This window comes from Onychomys torridus, chromosome 3 (genome assembly GCF_903995425.1).
Source record: "Onychomys torridus chromosome 3, mOncTor1.1, whole genome shotgun sequence".
NCBI lineage: Eukaryota > Metazoa > Chordata > Mammalia > Rodentia > Cricetidae > Onychomys > Onychomys torridus.
The window spans coordinates 157,505,450-157,521,077 of NC_050445.1; the positions used below are offsets into that span (position 1 = coordinate 157,505,450).

The 15,628-nt window shown below is 44.4% G+C and overlaps 1 protein-coding gene across 1 annotated transcript in view; it reads right to left on the minus strand.

Annotated features, from left to right (window-relative positions):
- Itpr2 (inositol 1,4,5-trisphosphate receptor type 2) overlaps positions 1 to 15,628 on the minus strand; it is a 387,210-nt gene that overhangs the window by 232,846 nt on the left and 138,736 nt on the right. The gene's annotated exons all lie outside the window — the stretch shown is intronic.

A 15,628-nucleotide genomic window follows, 5' to 3' on the forward strand; every position in this document is an offset into this window, starting at 1 on the left:
GTGGATTAGAGGAGCTCATCTACGTTGAGATCTTCAAGGTGAACACCATCTGGCTGAGTATAAGGGGTGCATGGGTGGGCAGGGGGAGATGTTTCCAGAGAAGTCAGCAGTGCCGTTAGTGAGAGAAGCTGGAACACTCCATGGAAAGTGATAAGAACTGACCTACAGAATGCACAGAACTGCACTTGGGATCAATGTCAAGTTCAAATTGGGTCAGAAACACAGTAACCTCCTGAATGGTGGTAGTGTCGGGCTCCCTTATTTAGTGGGGACTGCAATCTAAGCTCAGGAAAAGTAATAGAGATACATGAGGCCAATTAATGTCGTTTCATTTGTCCCAAGCTGTCCTTCTTAAGGTGCTCAACTGAGAAATGAAAGATGCTTTCCCTGTTAGTCAAAGGAAGTGGGTGAAAGCTCTGTGCCACAAGAGGTGCGTCAGTTTGAGGCCAGTGCTGCTCATCAGCTTTACATTTCTCCTTTGCTTCCTTCCTGGCAAACACTGTAGTATGTTCCCATTCTTGTTAAATGTGGTTCTCCATGCTTCACCATGACACCCTGCTCCTCACGACTGACCTCTCTCTACCTCTTCAGCACCTGTCTCTTTGACTCCAAACAGCTGGGGTCACAAATGACAGAAGAGACTGACTGACACAGAACTCCTTCGGGTTTTGGACAGGTGAGTTGGTGCTGAATCATCAGCTGTCACCATGACTCCAGGAGGATGGGAGGTCAGCCCAGTCCCAGGTAAAGAGAGGGGACACATGAGACACTGTCAGCCAGTCAAGAGTCCAAGAAGAGACTAAAACCAGTCCTGCCTTGTTGGGGAGGCCGGTGCGGAGAGCAGGTAGAGCAAGTAACTAGCTCCATAGGACACTCAGATAGAGACTCCGACCAGAAAGTTTCCAGTTCCTATCAAAAAGGATTCATGGGTGAGAAGCAAACCGTGCAAATTCTAGAATTGTAATTCAATTTATTTTTTCTAAGCTCAGCATCCTATAATTTCAGCACAATATAAATGGGTAATCTAGAGTACAAAAAAGGGAGATTAAGGCAAGCGTGGGCTACTTGCAATCATATCTCAAAAAAAACAAAAACAAAAACAAAACAAAATACCAGATTCCCTCTTCTAATCACAAAAGTGGAGGCTGTATTTTCATAAAGCCATTTCATGTGGACGAACAGCTCATATGTACCACAAACTTATATTAAGATCTGAAGCTGTGAGCAGGTCTAAAGGACGTCAAAGCGTCTCTCGCTGAGTCTGTCAACATTAGAGAAAATAGCTAAAATAAGAAGCAAAGCCTGGCAGACAATGACCTCAGGAAAAAGCAACCTTGGGCTGGGGGTACAGGCCATTGGCAGACCACTCGCCTGGAGTATACATGGTCCTGAGTTCAAATCCCAGCACCGATAAAAAGGGGGAAAAGAAAAGTAAGCCTGGACAAAGAATTACAAAAGATTATGCTCTTTGGTCCAACACAAAGGAAGAGACAGAAAAGCGTTAAACTCTGTGGAGAAATTATAAAGAATAATTATTTTAATTTAAAGTTGCCAGCAGTCAACAAAAGGAGGAAACACTAACTTATTTTCTGAAATTAAAAAGGATTGTTTATTGAATTCTCCAGTGTAACTAAGCTGAACAAAAAAATTAACCCACAGAACATCTGGATAATTCCAAGGCAGGGATCAGGGAATTAAGAAATATGCAAACTATGCAGCATGTAAGTACAGTTCGGTTTGGTTTTTTATTCTGAAAAGGCTTTAAATAGAGATGTTTCAAGATTTTGCCTCCCTAGAGAGCAGAAATTGATAGTGTTTATTATATTCTACACATTAGACCCAGGTCAGTGGTCAAATCCACAAAGCCCTAAATTTATTCTAATGACAAAATATTGGAAAACTAGAAAGTGTATTACCTCTGCAACATCCCAGCACTGAGCAGGCCTGGGAAAGCTGGGGGTGGAGCTGTGCTTACAGCACAAATCCAAAGGACACTTTGACACCAGTCATGAAGGACTAACATGGTATCCTGCTGCTTTTACCATCAGCTACACAACCAAAATTTACTTCTTCTAGGTGAGTTTTAAAAAAAAAACCAAAAAACAAACAAACAAACAACAAAAAAAAAAACTAAGCTAGCTGATCTCACAGGGTTAGCTGTATTGTAATCACACACTACATGATCATACTATAAGCCAGGGCTTCAGAATCAGAATAGGAACAGTCTTCTTGGAAGAGACATAGAGTGAGTCCTGCTCAAAACTCAAGTTCATCACAGTTCTTTTTCCTTTTTCCTTAAAAAAGCATGTGTGTGTGTGTGTGTGTGTGTGCATGCGTGCGTGCATGTGCGTCTGTCTGTGTGTGCCTGTACACACATGAGGGGGAGAAGGAAGGAGGAAGGGAAGGGAGGAAGAGGGGAAGAGAGGGGAGAGAGAGAGAGACAGACAGACAGAGAGACAGAGAGACAGAGAGACAGAGAGAATGGCATTCATTGATGGTAATCCAGCATCTAAAATCTAAGCAGGAGGCACCCCACTTTTAAAAGCAGAACTACCCATATCCTACCACAGAGAGCTATGAGGCACCCACGACAGAGGATGAAAATAGCTCAATGAAGGCCTTCTCCTTGTTCCATCCCACCAGTTCCAGGAGTTGAGCCTCAGCAGAGCGGTTCAGTCGGAAAGCCTCCTGCTCACCACCTGTCTCCGAAGCCCCCCTTTAATGAACCACTCTTTTAACACAGTGAGCAGCACATTAACCAGCCAGCTTCACCCCAATTTTCATGGCAAATGTCTGCTCCCCTCCCCTGTACTCCTACAGACCATGTAGGGAAAATAGTAATGGCCAGTCTTTAAGATTTTGCTAGTCAATCTGATTTCAGTTTAGGTGGCTCTCAGAAAAAATGTCCCCCTCACCACCACTGCTGCACACATACTTCAGATAACGGAATGATAACTCCCTGCAGGGTGATAATGCACTCCGCCCCCATCCTTTAGGGCAATGCCAGCTAATTAGGAAGACATCTGGCAAGTTACAGAATGAGCAAAATCCACAGGTAAATATAACTGACCTTGCACCTAACATTAATTTGGACCATTGTGGAGTCTTGGGTGACAGTTTCTGCTTCCCTAAAAGATATGTAAGACTATTTGAAGGCTTGAACTAGGATCCACAATGGGTTCATGAGGCCGTGTGCCCTACAGCTAGCAGACACCATGCTTCCAGGTTCCCTTCAACACAGACCCAAATCCTTCCCCACATTTCCTTGTCTCTCCATTACACTGACAAAGTAACAAAAAGTGTGTCCTGGACAGCTTCTTTTTCCTTGGACTTTAGGAAATATGAGGAATATGTTTGATTTATAGACTTTTGTTTGTTTTAGACAGGATTTTGTGTTTCCCAGGTTGGCTTCAAACTTCCTAGGTAGCCAAAGATGACCCTGAACTATCCTCCTGACTCACCCCTGAGTGCTGGGATTACAGGCTTGTGCCACCATACTCCGTTTAAGTAGTTGAACACTGAACTAATCTGGGTGCATTTCCTCTATCAGACTAAGGGGCCACCATGCTTCCAGAAAATAGTAGCTGGATTCATCGACCCCAGTTTGAACTCTAAAATTGGAACCTTCTATATCAGTGGTTCTCAACCTTTTTAATGCTGCCACCCTTTAATACAGTTCCTTGTGTGATGGTGACACCGAACCATAAAATCATTTTGTGGCTACTTCATAACTCTAATTTTGTTACTGTTATGAATTGTGATGTAGATGTCTGTGTTTTCCAATGGTCCTAGGTGACATCTGTGAAAGGGTCATTTGACCCCAAAGGGGTTGAGAACCACTGTTCTAGAGGCAACATCTTCCTTGGAATCTTGGGAAAGTCAACATAAGAAGGACCTTAAATACCTGGTCAAACAATCAGAGAAGTCAAGTTTATTCTCTGTCCCTCCCTTACTGACAAGTCATGCCTTGTGTCTCTCTTTGTTTGAGCCCAGAGATCTTTGTTTCTACCCTAGTAAACTCCAGATGAGAATTCTATCCTTCCATGGTTCTGAGATTGTGCCCAAGATAGAATGTAAGACATCTGCTGGGTCTGTAGACTCCTATTGCTTCTGGGCTTCTGTGGTGGATATCCTTTATCAGGGATAAAAGGCATCAACTGGGATATACATTAATCACCTACAGTAAGTTCTGTTATAAACCTAATTGCCATAAGGGATGTTTCCCAATAGCCTGTTAACTCAAATCAAAAGACACACACTCTCACACACTTTCTAAGGAGGCAAATACAGCTCTACAGAAACCAAATGATAAAAAATAATAATAGTATGAAATTGTGTGGCTTTGGGTTTCTTCAAAGCTGTTCTAGGGCCTCTGGTGCCATTATCAAGGCTGAATGCTATGTGGACATTCCCAACATGGTTGTCTGAAAGAAAATGGCCCCCAAAGGGAGTGGCACTATTAGGAAGTTTAGCCTTGTTGGAGAAAGTGTGTCACTGTTGGGGCAGGCTTTGAGGCCTCTTTGGCTCAAATTTTCCTCAGTGTGACTATCAGTCAGCTTCCTGTTATCTGCAAAATACAGCACTCTCAGCTCTAGGACCATGTCTGCCTGCACACTGTCATGCTCCCCATAATGATGATAATGGACTGAAACTCTAAAACTGTGAGTGAGCCACCCAATTAAATGTTTTCTTTATAAGAGTTGCCATGGTCATGATGTCTCTTCATAGCAATAGAAAACCCTAACTAAGACACCCACTAATTTCACTAATGTTTCATCTGCTCATGTGAGCTACAAAACCACCTTCAAAGCTTGTGAGAACAGCTGAGGGGCTGGAACTCTGAGTTCAAGGTAGGGTGGGTTGTAACCATAGGAGCAATCCTAATAGTCTTTGGATCCCGTGGTTCAACTGTCTTAACATTATCTCTTTCCATTTAGAGTCAGTTCACCCTCAAGTGGTTCATCACAGTCTACACCTTCTATCTGGGTTCCCTGAGGTCTCCAGAAGTTGAAAGTCTGCAGAGTAAAGACTCCAAACTCACCTAAACCCAAATTAAAGCCAAAGCAGCAAGATCAGCTCAGTGTCAACTAAACAGTCTTAGGGTTTCAAAACAGCAGCAGCTTGTAAAACCACCAACTGGAGCCACAGGACAGTAGACACCTCAGAATAGTACCTGAGTCATATCTCCAGCCCTGGGAGAAGCTATGACATCCTGAACAACCCAGAAGGTCATTATTAGATAACTATCCAACCCTAGCTCTGAGATCTCTACACCTTACGAGTTTAGTGCATACTAGAGGACTTTCTGAGAAAAAATAAAGACATGCCTGCTCAAAAAGTTAAACAAAACAGGTCCCTGAAACAAGACAGAGTCCCCAAGGAAAACTATCTGTCCTAGAAATTTGAGAAATAGTACAAAGCCCAGCTTAAATGTAGATCAGCCCAATGGAGCCTGACTCCAGTCCTCTTGCCCCTGGAAAGCACACTGTACTGTACCATCAGCTCTGCCTCTCTTCTATGCTAAAAAACACCTGTGCATTAAAGCACTCACAGAACTGAAAGACAGCACCACAGTGGGCAGGATGAGCCCACAGCATCCCTGACACACAAAGGATGGCTCTTGGAGGAAGAGGGATTGTAAGCTAAGCATCAGCAAGAGGCGATGAGCCCTTCCTCTAAAGGCAACACGGAAGTGCTGAGTACTCTGCTGGACAGAACAGATCTGATTTCCAAGGAACTGCTCTCCCCATCCACACAAAAACTTTTTAAAGGACACATTGACAATGGAGTGTCTCTGTGGAGATGCCCAGACAGGACCCTACAGTTGTCAACAACTGCCTCTGGGTGTACCTGGTCAGAACAGCAATGGGCCCATGGAAAACAGGATTGCTGCTGCTTCAGGCTTAGTCACAGGTCCCTCAAGAAGCTGGGAAAAGAGAGGGACAGTCACCCAAAGGATGCCAGCCCCTTGTCTAGACTACCAGACTGCACCTGCGAGGATACTGTCCAGTTCACTCCATTGCCTGGACCACACACTCACCAAAAGAACAACAACAAACATTTGGAAGCAAAAGAACAGACAGGGATCCATACTGGGTGAGTATTAAAAAGATCTAACCAAAAAACCTGAAAAAAGAAAATATTCCCCTAGTCAAAAACAAGATAGACTTAAATATCAGACTTAAACTCACTATGTGGATAATTTCTTACAAAAAGCTGGAAGCTTGGTATAATAGCATGCCTGTAATCCCAGGATGGGGAGGCAGAGACAGTATACACACTCGCATGCATACACACTCATACACACACTCTCTCTCTCATACACACACACACACACACACACACACACTCATACACATACACACACACTGTCATATACATACACATACATACACACACATACACACACATAATGTTTTAAAGTAAAAGGAAACTACACAGATGCATAGAAAGAAATGAGTAAAAAATAGAGAAACAACGTCATGGTGGGAATAATCAACAATGAAATAAACCTAATGGGGCCTTTTCTCTGGAACACCTCAATGCCCCGTGACCTGCTTCATGGACTAAATAAAGATGGTGAGCAGGAAGGGCAATCCTGACTTAACCCACTCAGGGACCATGTCCTGACTTAATCTCCCTTCTAAATTTAGAAGACACATGTTTGAAGGTGATAGTTAGTAATTGTGCTAACCCAGTTGACATCTTGTCCTCTAGCCTGTAGACCTTCGGAAATGACAGCAGCATCCACAGCTCCAGAACACACCTTGGATAAAGAGAAGGGAATGCTGGAGCACACAGCAGCATGGCTTACAGACATGTGGAAGCTCTCCCCTTCTCTGTGGTCCTTAGAGATCAGCTCCAGCAATGGGAGCATTTGGAGTCCTATTCTGAACTTTGATATTCCCAAGGACACAAAGATAAGGTATTTTACATTCTGCCTACAGTGATACCCACCAAATCAATCTTTTTTGTTTAAATTTTGTTGAACTCTTTCATTTAATGGAGGATGAAGGGCTACTTTCAACTAGGAAAGTTCACTTTCACCTCTGCTAAACTTCACTTTGATGAGAAGTTGTACTAGTATTTTATCAGATTGAAAAAATAAGATAAACATCTTTTTAAATGTAATAGATTCAACATAAATCACAGAGAAAAACAAGCATGTGCCAATATAAGGGTTTTTTCCCCAAGCTCTTAAAGGGCCTGTGTGTCAGCACACAGTGAGAACCTAAACTGTGGGCTTAAAAGTAGGAGTGTGGCCGGGCGTTGGTGGTGCATGCCTTTAATCTCAGCACTCAGGAGGCAGAGGCAGGTGGATCTTTGTGAGTTCGAGGCCAGCCTGGTCTACAGAGCGAGATCCAGGAAAGGCGCAAAGCTACACAGAGAAACTCTGTCTTGAAAAACAAAAAACAAAACAAAACAAAAAAAAGTAGGAGTGTGAATATGTTTAATCAGAACTACTTACAAAATAAAATAATCAGATAAAAATTGAAACTTTCAGTTATTAAAGACATTTTTATTACATAAATGAAGCCCAGGATTCATGCTATATGGTTCTCTAACATTTATGCAGCTGAGAGCCTGGTCATTCTGATTTGCTCAGAACAATACCAAAGGAGTGTTTACGGCCTCTGTGAAACACAGAGACACAAAAGGTTATTATGCCCACAGTCTGCTGGAGTACATGCTGCCCGTTATTGGCTATTTCCACTGACACCGGAATGGATTTCACCCAGTCTGTTACCACTGTCCTTGGCTGCGGGTTCACTCACAACGTAGATTATTTGTCTGTGTGTGAGTTAACATTGTTGTTTCTCAGATTTCTTCTCTCCTCTCCTAAAATTTCCCCATCATAAATGGGTGCTCCAGGCTTCTCCGCCCACCCATCTGCCTGTTTCCATCACCTCCTACCCTGTGCATTCATAGGCTCACGCCTAGTCTGGTGCAAAAGGCTCCTAGATGCCTCCCACCTTGGTCCTGGTTCTTCTGAGGCATCTGGATCCTTCTGAAGCATTCTGGAATCTTCTTGCTCCTTCCTTGGAACTCTTCAGGGTCTCCCAACTCCCAGCCACTTCTAATACAAATCACTGATACCTGCTTAGTACTCCTGAGTACAAAGCAAGTCTATGCTACGTGTGTGGACTTTTTCCGCACTGTTTGATAGGCGTTCATTTCTGCAGAGCAAGAGCCGTATCTGGAATATTAGATTGGGTCCAGACCTCAAGTTTTAGGAAAGGAAATGAGAAATTCCTGTGTGTGCCAAGGGGGTGAGCATACTAGGCAGACAGTTTGAGAGAAAGACTCTGAAAAGAGGCTCAGCTGTGGTCCACATGGTCCATAGCCAACATCAGTGCAGACATCAGCAAGATGGACACAGGGAATGAAAACACAGAAGAGCTGACTGTTGTTGACAACTGTCAGGCAGAACATGATACCCCTCTAGACAACACCCAAAGGGAACAGAGAAAATATTTAAGAGGCCTCTTTTCAGTAGGAAGCCAAAAACCATGAATGTTTATAAGATTTTCAGAGCAGTAAGAAGCCCTAGGTTCGCTGATGTCCCATGCCGGCAACCCAGAGTCTGAATGTTAATATGGGGGGTGGGGAGAGGGAGGGAGGGGGCAAGCCTGGTTCTGGCCAGAAGCCACTGAGTCACAAACATCAACGGGAGACCCCACAGTAGTGAGTCAGTGAAACAGCCCACGGGAAGGACAAAGGGCACACCCACAGCTTGGCTTTTGTTCTGGCCAGAGTCTAAGGGGGTGCCTCCTCAAGCTCCTGAACACAAAGAGACCCACTTCAAGATCTGGGACCAGAATTCCCATTCATAAAGAAGGTCCCCAGAGTCCCAAACCAAAGTCTGTATTTAATGTGGTTACAAAACAAAACTTCTTTAGATCAAAGTCAGGCTTCAGAGGAATTTCACATAGAATGTACCTTCATAATAACAATAAAACTACCCTACTAAGGGCCTGAATAAACCCACCTCAAGAGCTTCTGCAGGAACACGCCTTCCTACAAAGAAGCTAGATTCTACATATAAAGATATTTTACAACATTTCTGGGCTCTGGGACAACTCATGCCCCCTCCATTTCCTAAGCAAGAGCCATTATCAGAGGACCCCAATCTACAGGTTATGAACTGACCACCCAGAAGGCAAATGCCAACACTAGCTTTGCAGCCCAGGCCCCCAGGCTCTGATGTTGGAGGCTCTAAACACAAGATGCCTGTCTTGAGACAGGCTAGCAGCTAGGGATCTCTGTGGGCTCAGACTAGCAGCGCCCCCTGGTGACAGTCTGGGGCAACTACAGTTGTCCAAAGCCGGAAAGCACCTTCTTAAATCTACATCCATCTATGGGATGTCAAAACATACAGGCTCAAAATCTACAAGCAAATAGCCATAATATCTCACAACAAAAAAGACGTCCTTAGCTGTATATGTACTCAGAGAAAAACAGTAGAACTCCCACACACAGACTACTACAGAGATAAATGTGATCTGTCTATATGGAATTACGGGGAAATGTCACAAATATATTAAGTCAAAGACGACCATTGTTATGTGATCCAACCACACTGCATCCTGCAAAAGATGACACTTTAGCGTCTCCAGGGACTCCACGGAGAGAGGTGGATGGGTGAAGTGCAGGACTGTCAGGACAGTGGCTTTGCTCGGCAGATGTTGTAGGTGACATTATTCATTTTTTCAGAACCATGCGTATTGTGTGCTGCAGAGACTGTGAACCATCAATAAAGCAAGGCAGGAAGTACATGAGAACCCTGTGTTATTCATGTGGAATTTCTCTCTAAACCCCAAACTGTTCTGAAAATGCAGTCTGTAAAGAAAATACAAGAACTCATAATCAGAGATGAGCAGAAATATAATGAAATAAGCATTCCTAAGAAATTTCCAAATGGAGCTGGAGAGATGGCTCGGTAGTTAAGAGCTCTGGTTACCCTTGCAGAGGACCCGGTTCAGTTCCCAGCACCCACACAGCAGCTCACAACCACCTGTAACTCCAGTTCGAGGGGCACACATGGGGTATGCAGACACACATGTAGGCAAAAGACATCTTCACATAAAAAGCAAATCTTAAAAAATAAAAATTTTATAAATTAGAGAAGCGACTCCCAGCTCCCTCATGTCGAGAAGCAGTACACACAGACTATCAAGTAGACATGAGCCTGAGAATTTAAAAAGCAGTAACATGTGATGAAAACCACCAAACAAATGCAAAAAAGTCCATTTTCAGTTACGAAAAAGCATAATTGGCCAAAGTTAAATTTCCAGCTGGTAAACTTCAAATAAGATGTGGGGGAAACGCACATGCATGAGTTTAAATGAATTTTCATGTTTACTGCAAGGTAACAGGCTTGGGGAAAGATGAAACAAGAACTAACAGATCTGTGTTTACGTCCATGTATTAGCAACAGGTACACTAATAACAAACTAAAGCTTGATATAGACTTAGCTGGAGTCTCAAAATTAAAATACAACTGTTTAACACACAGCAAACCTCTTCACAGCCGCAATGTGGGCAGAAGACACGGATGTACACAAGGAAGCCAAGGCCGTGTCTGGAATCGTCTCTATTGCTCTCGACCTTATTCACTGAGGCAGGGTCTGTCAGTCCAACCCACAGCTCATCTGTATGGCTAGCCTGGCTAGCCAGCTTGCTCTGGGGCCTCCCCATCTCTGCCTTTTGATACTGGAATTACAGGCCACCTGCTGTGCTCCCACAGCTTTTACATAGTCTAGACATCCAGACTCCTAGCCCTCACATTGTGTGGCAAGTGTGTTAACCACTAAGCCACCTCCACAATCCAGCATGATTATCTGGTACCTGTGAACAAACAGGAACTCATTACCTGCCTAAACAGATCTTAGCTTTATCTAAACTGAAGAAGTAAGGTGACAAATAAAAAAGAAAGTCACCTAGTGGAATCCAAATAACACTGTCATGCACACCAACAGTAACGACGATGGGAGGTGTGGTGACTCACACACTGGTGGAAGAAAACACTCGCTCTGTGGAAAATAACTGGCATGGGCCGGGACAGTGCACACGGGACGTTCGGCTCCTAAGCATGTACCTGAAGCACCCCTTGAACAGGCACTAGAGGAAGAGGCATGTGCAAACCATCACAATAGCACTGCTCTCAATCGCAAATTTCCCTAAACCATCAGCACTGCAAAGGGTCCCGGAGTCCAGCAGCAGCTGATTAAAAAGCCACGTGTAACAATGCACCAACTAGAGCATATAGATGAACTGTTGCTATACTCAACAAGGATGGGAGACAGCTGATCTGTAACAGCCTGGAGTATTTCCCATGTATTTCTTGTGTTTCATAAATACACATACATAGAAGAAGACCATTAAGCAAGGAAGCTAACAAACTCATGGGGGGTAATCTAAGGCACAGGGTTTCTTATCAGCAATATTCTACTTCTTAAGATAGGAGCTGTTCAAGTTGGACTCTTACCATATTCAACATAAGGGGCAAAGGGTTTATTCAGCATACACTCCAGGTCATCACTGAGGCAACTTGAAGCAGAAACCATGAAAGAAAGCTCCTTGTTGGCTCCCTTCACAGGCACATGCTTAGCTAGCTTCCTAATAGAGCCCAGGACCACCTGCCCAGGAGTGCTGTCCTCCACAGTGCACTATGCTCTCCTACATCAATGAACAGGCAAGGTAATTTCCCACAGACATATCCCCAGGCCAATCTGATGGGGGCAATCCCTCAGTTAAGATGACTCTAGCTTGTGTCCAGTTGACCACAAACACAAATTAATGCAGCTGTCTCAGCCCACTGATTTAGTGGTGAAATGTGTCCAGGCCTCAAAGAAGGTGCTAGGAGGAGTCCTGGGGAAAGAGGCTCGGAAATAGCTTTCATTTTAACAGATGGTGTTCACACATCTGACACAGAATGTTGTTGCTAGGATACAGTCAGAAGGGACAGCCTCAGAATGAAGCCCATTGGTCCTTGACAACAAGACAGAAGTAATGAATGAAAGTTGCAAGAGCATGGCTCAACAGCTAAAAGCACCTGCTGCTCTTGCAGAGGACCTGAGTTCAAGTCCCAGCACCCACATTGGGCAGCTCACAACCACCTGTAACTCTAGTTCCAGGGACTCCAACATCCTTTTCTGGCCTCTACAAGCACCCATGGCATATTCTCTCTCTCTCTCTCTCTCTCTCTCTCTCTCTCTCTCTCTCTCTCTCTCACTCACACACACACACACACACACACATGCAAATAAAAACAAATATTAAAACATAAACAAAGTTGGAGCCTTATTGCTTGCTTTTTTTGGGTATCTAATCTCAGTTTACTATTTGTTGTCAGTTGTTCAAGGCCACTAAGGCCATGTTAACTGACTGACTGTCCACTGAGGCCATGTTAACTGACTGACTGTCCACTGAGGCCATGTTAACTGACTGACTGTCCACTGAGGCCATGTTAACTGACTGACTGTCCACTGAGGCCATGTTAACTGACTGACTGTCCACTGAGGCCATGTTAACTGACTGACTGTCCACTGAGGCCATGTTAACTGACTGACTGTCCACTGAGGCCATGTTAACTGACTGACTGTCCACTAAGGCCATGTTAACTGACTGACTGTCCACTAAGGCCATGTTAACTGACTGACTGTCCACTAAGGCCATGTTAACTGACTGACTGTCCACTGAGGCCATGTTAACTGACTGACTATCTACTATACTTTCTATTCCTGTGATAAATGTCAACTAAAAGTAACCTGGGGAGAAAGAGTTTATTTAATCATATATGCCACAGCCCATCATGAGGGGAAGCCAGGACGGAAACTAAGGGTGGGAGCTTGGATATAGGAAATGATGCCAAGGCCAAAGCTTACTGGCTTACTCTCATGGCTCACTTGTTTGCCTTTTCATAAAACCCAGGATGAACTGCCCAGGGGTAGACCTGCCCACTATGGGCTAGGCCCTCCCACATTAATCACTGATCAAGAAGTGTTCATACAGACTTTCCTTCCAGTGGTCAATCTGATGGAGGTATTCCTCAGTTGAGGGTCTCTATTCCCAGATGACTCAAGCTTGTATCAAAGTGACATGAAAAAACCCTAACCAGCATGCCAACACACAACACCCTGACCAGCACACCAACACACACATACCCTAACCAGCATGTCAACACACACCCCTAACCAGCACACAACACACACCCCTAACCAGCATGTCAACATACAACACCTTAACCAGCACACCAACACAAAATATCCTGACCAGCATGCCAACACACATACCCTAACCAGCACACCAACACAAAACATCCTGACCAGCATGCCAACACACACCCCTAACCAGCATGCCAACACACATACCCTAACCAGCACACCAACACACAACACCATTACCAGCATGCCAACACACACCCTAACCAGCATACCCACACCCCTAACCAGCACACCAACACACAACACCCTGACCAGCACACCAACACACACCCTAACCAGCACACCAAAACACACACCCTAACCAGCACACAACACACCCCCCTAACCAGCATGCCAACACACACACCCTAACCAGCACACCAACATACAACACTCTGACCAGTACACCAACATACAATACCCTGACCAGCACACCAACACACAACACCCTGACCAGCATGTCAACACACAACACCCTAACCAGCATGTCAACATACAACACTCTGACCAGTACACCAACACACAATACCCTAACCAGCACACCAACACACAACACCCTGACCAGCTTGTCAACACACAACACCCTAACCAGCATGTCAACACACAACACCCTAACCAGCACACAACACACAACACCCTGAGCAGTACACCAACACACAACACCCTGACCAGCACACCAACACAAAACACCCTGACCAGCACACCAACACACACCCCTAACCAGCATGCCAACACATATACCCTAACCAGCATGCCAACACACACACCCTAACCAGCACACCAACACACAACACCCTGACCAGTATACCAACACACACACACACCATCAAGGTTTCACTCACTGATACCTTACAGTATACTGTAGTGTCCATGTTGCAGATGATAAAAATAAATCTTGGCAAATCAAAGCAAGTTACTCTGCGTTGCACATATGCTGAGCGCTGAGCAGTAGATCCTGGGGTGTGTGATTCCAACCCTCCCACACCCACTGATCGCCTCTACATTATCATCTCTGCTCTGGTTATTAACTGAGACCGTCTCCCTTTATATCCACTTAGCTCTGCCTGAAGCTAACGCTGGTCTCCCCAGCTCCCCTGCAGTGATGACTCTAAATCCAATTCAGCCCGTGCCAGTGAGATGAGCTCATGTGCAACCTAAATGCCAGGAGGAAACCACAAGACATCTCCCAGGAACTGTGGGAGCCAAGAGGAAAACTCCAGCAGATGTGACGAAGAGCTTGCTATTTGCTGTCACATTCCATGCTTTCAAAGAATGAGTCCATAGTGGCGGCAGTGGTGGCAGACATGGCCACAACGCAGCCTTTTGACTCCAAATGAAATCTCCATTCAGCACTGCGATCATTAGCCTTTGAGGTCAACAGTCCAATGGCAGCCTCCAAACTCTAGATTTTCCAAATATTTAATTCCTCATATTAAACCAACCTTCTAATCAACATGCCTAAAATGATTTCATTTCTTGAATCAATAAATCTGGAATTCAGCGATTTAGCATCAGTTTCACTACTCACTCATTTGAATCCCCTAGAAAACTAATTTTTATACCATAAGGTATACACCTTTGTCTTGAGAGTACATGCAATTAATCCATATGCTCCTCTTCTTTCTCATATGTATGAGAAGCACCTGAGAAGCTTCCAATGGGATAGCATACTCACCATACAATGAAAGAAGGGCTCTCTTCTGCCTTCCCTCAGTAAATGGAATATGAAGGCCATAGATTACCAGTCCCACTACCTATCACACTTAATCTGAATTGTTTTTTCTTTAATATTTTTTTATGTTCATTGGTGTTTTGCTGTGGATATCGCTCTGTGTAAATAAAGTTCTGATTGGCCAGTGGCCAGGCAGGAAGTATAGGCGGGACAAGAGAGAAGAAAGAGAATTATGGGATGTAGAAGGCTGGGGAGAGACACCGCCAACCGCCACCATGAGAAGCAACATGTAAAGACACTGGTAAGTCACACGCCATGTGGCAAAGTATAGATTAACAGAAATGGGTTAATTTAAGATAGAAAAGGTAGATAACAAGCAGCCTGCCACGGCCATACAGTTTATAAGCTATATAAGTTTCTGTGTGCTTTCTTGGTTGGGTCTGAGCGACTGTGGGACTGGCAGGTAAGAGAGATTTGTCCTGACTGTGGGCCAGGCAGGAAAACTCTAACTACAGTGTTTTGCCTGCATGTAAGTCTGTGTGAGGATGTCAGATCTTGGAGTTACAGACAGTTGTGAGCTGCCATGTGGGTGTTGGAAATTGACCCTGGGTCCGTTGGAAGAATAGCCAATGCTCTTAATGGCTGAGCAATCTCTCCAGCCCCCTCATATGAATTCTTACAAATGAGACATTTCTCTTTTGTAACTTTTAAGAGTACAGTAAGCTAAGGTTAGGGCTGTGGGACCCACAGA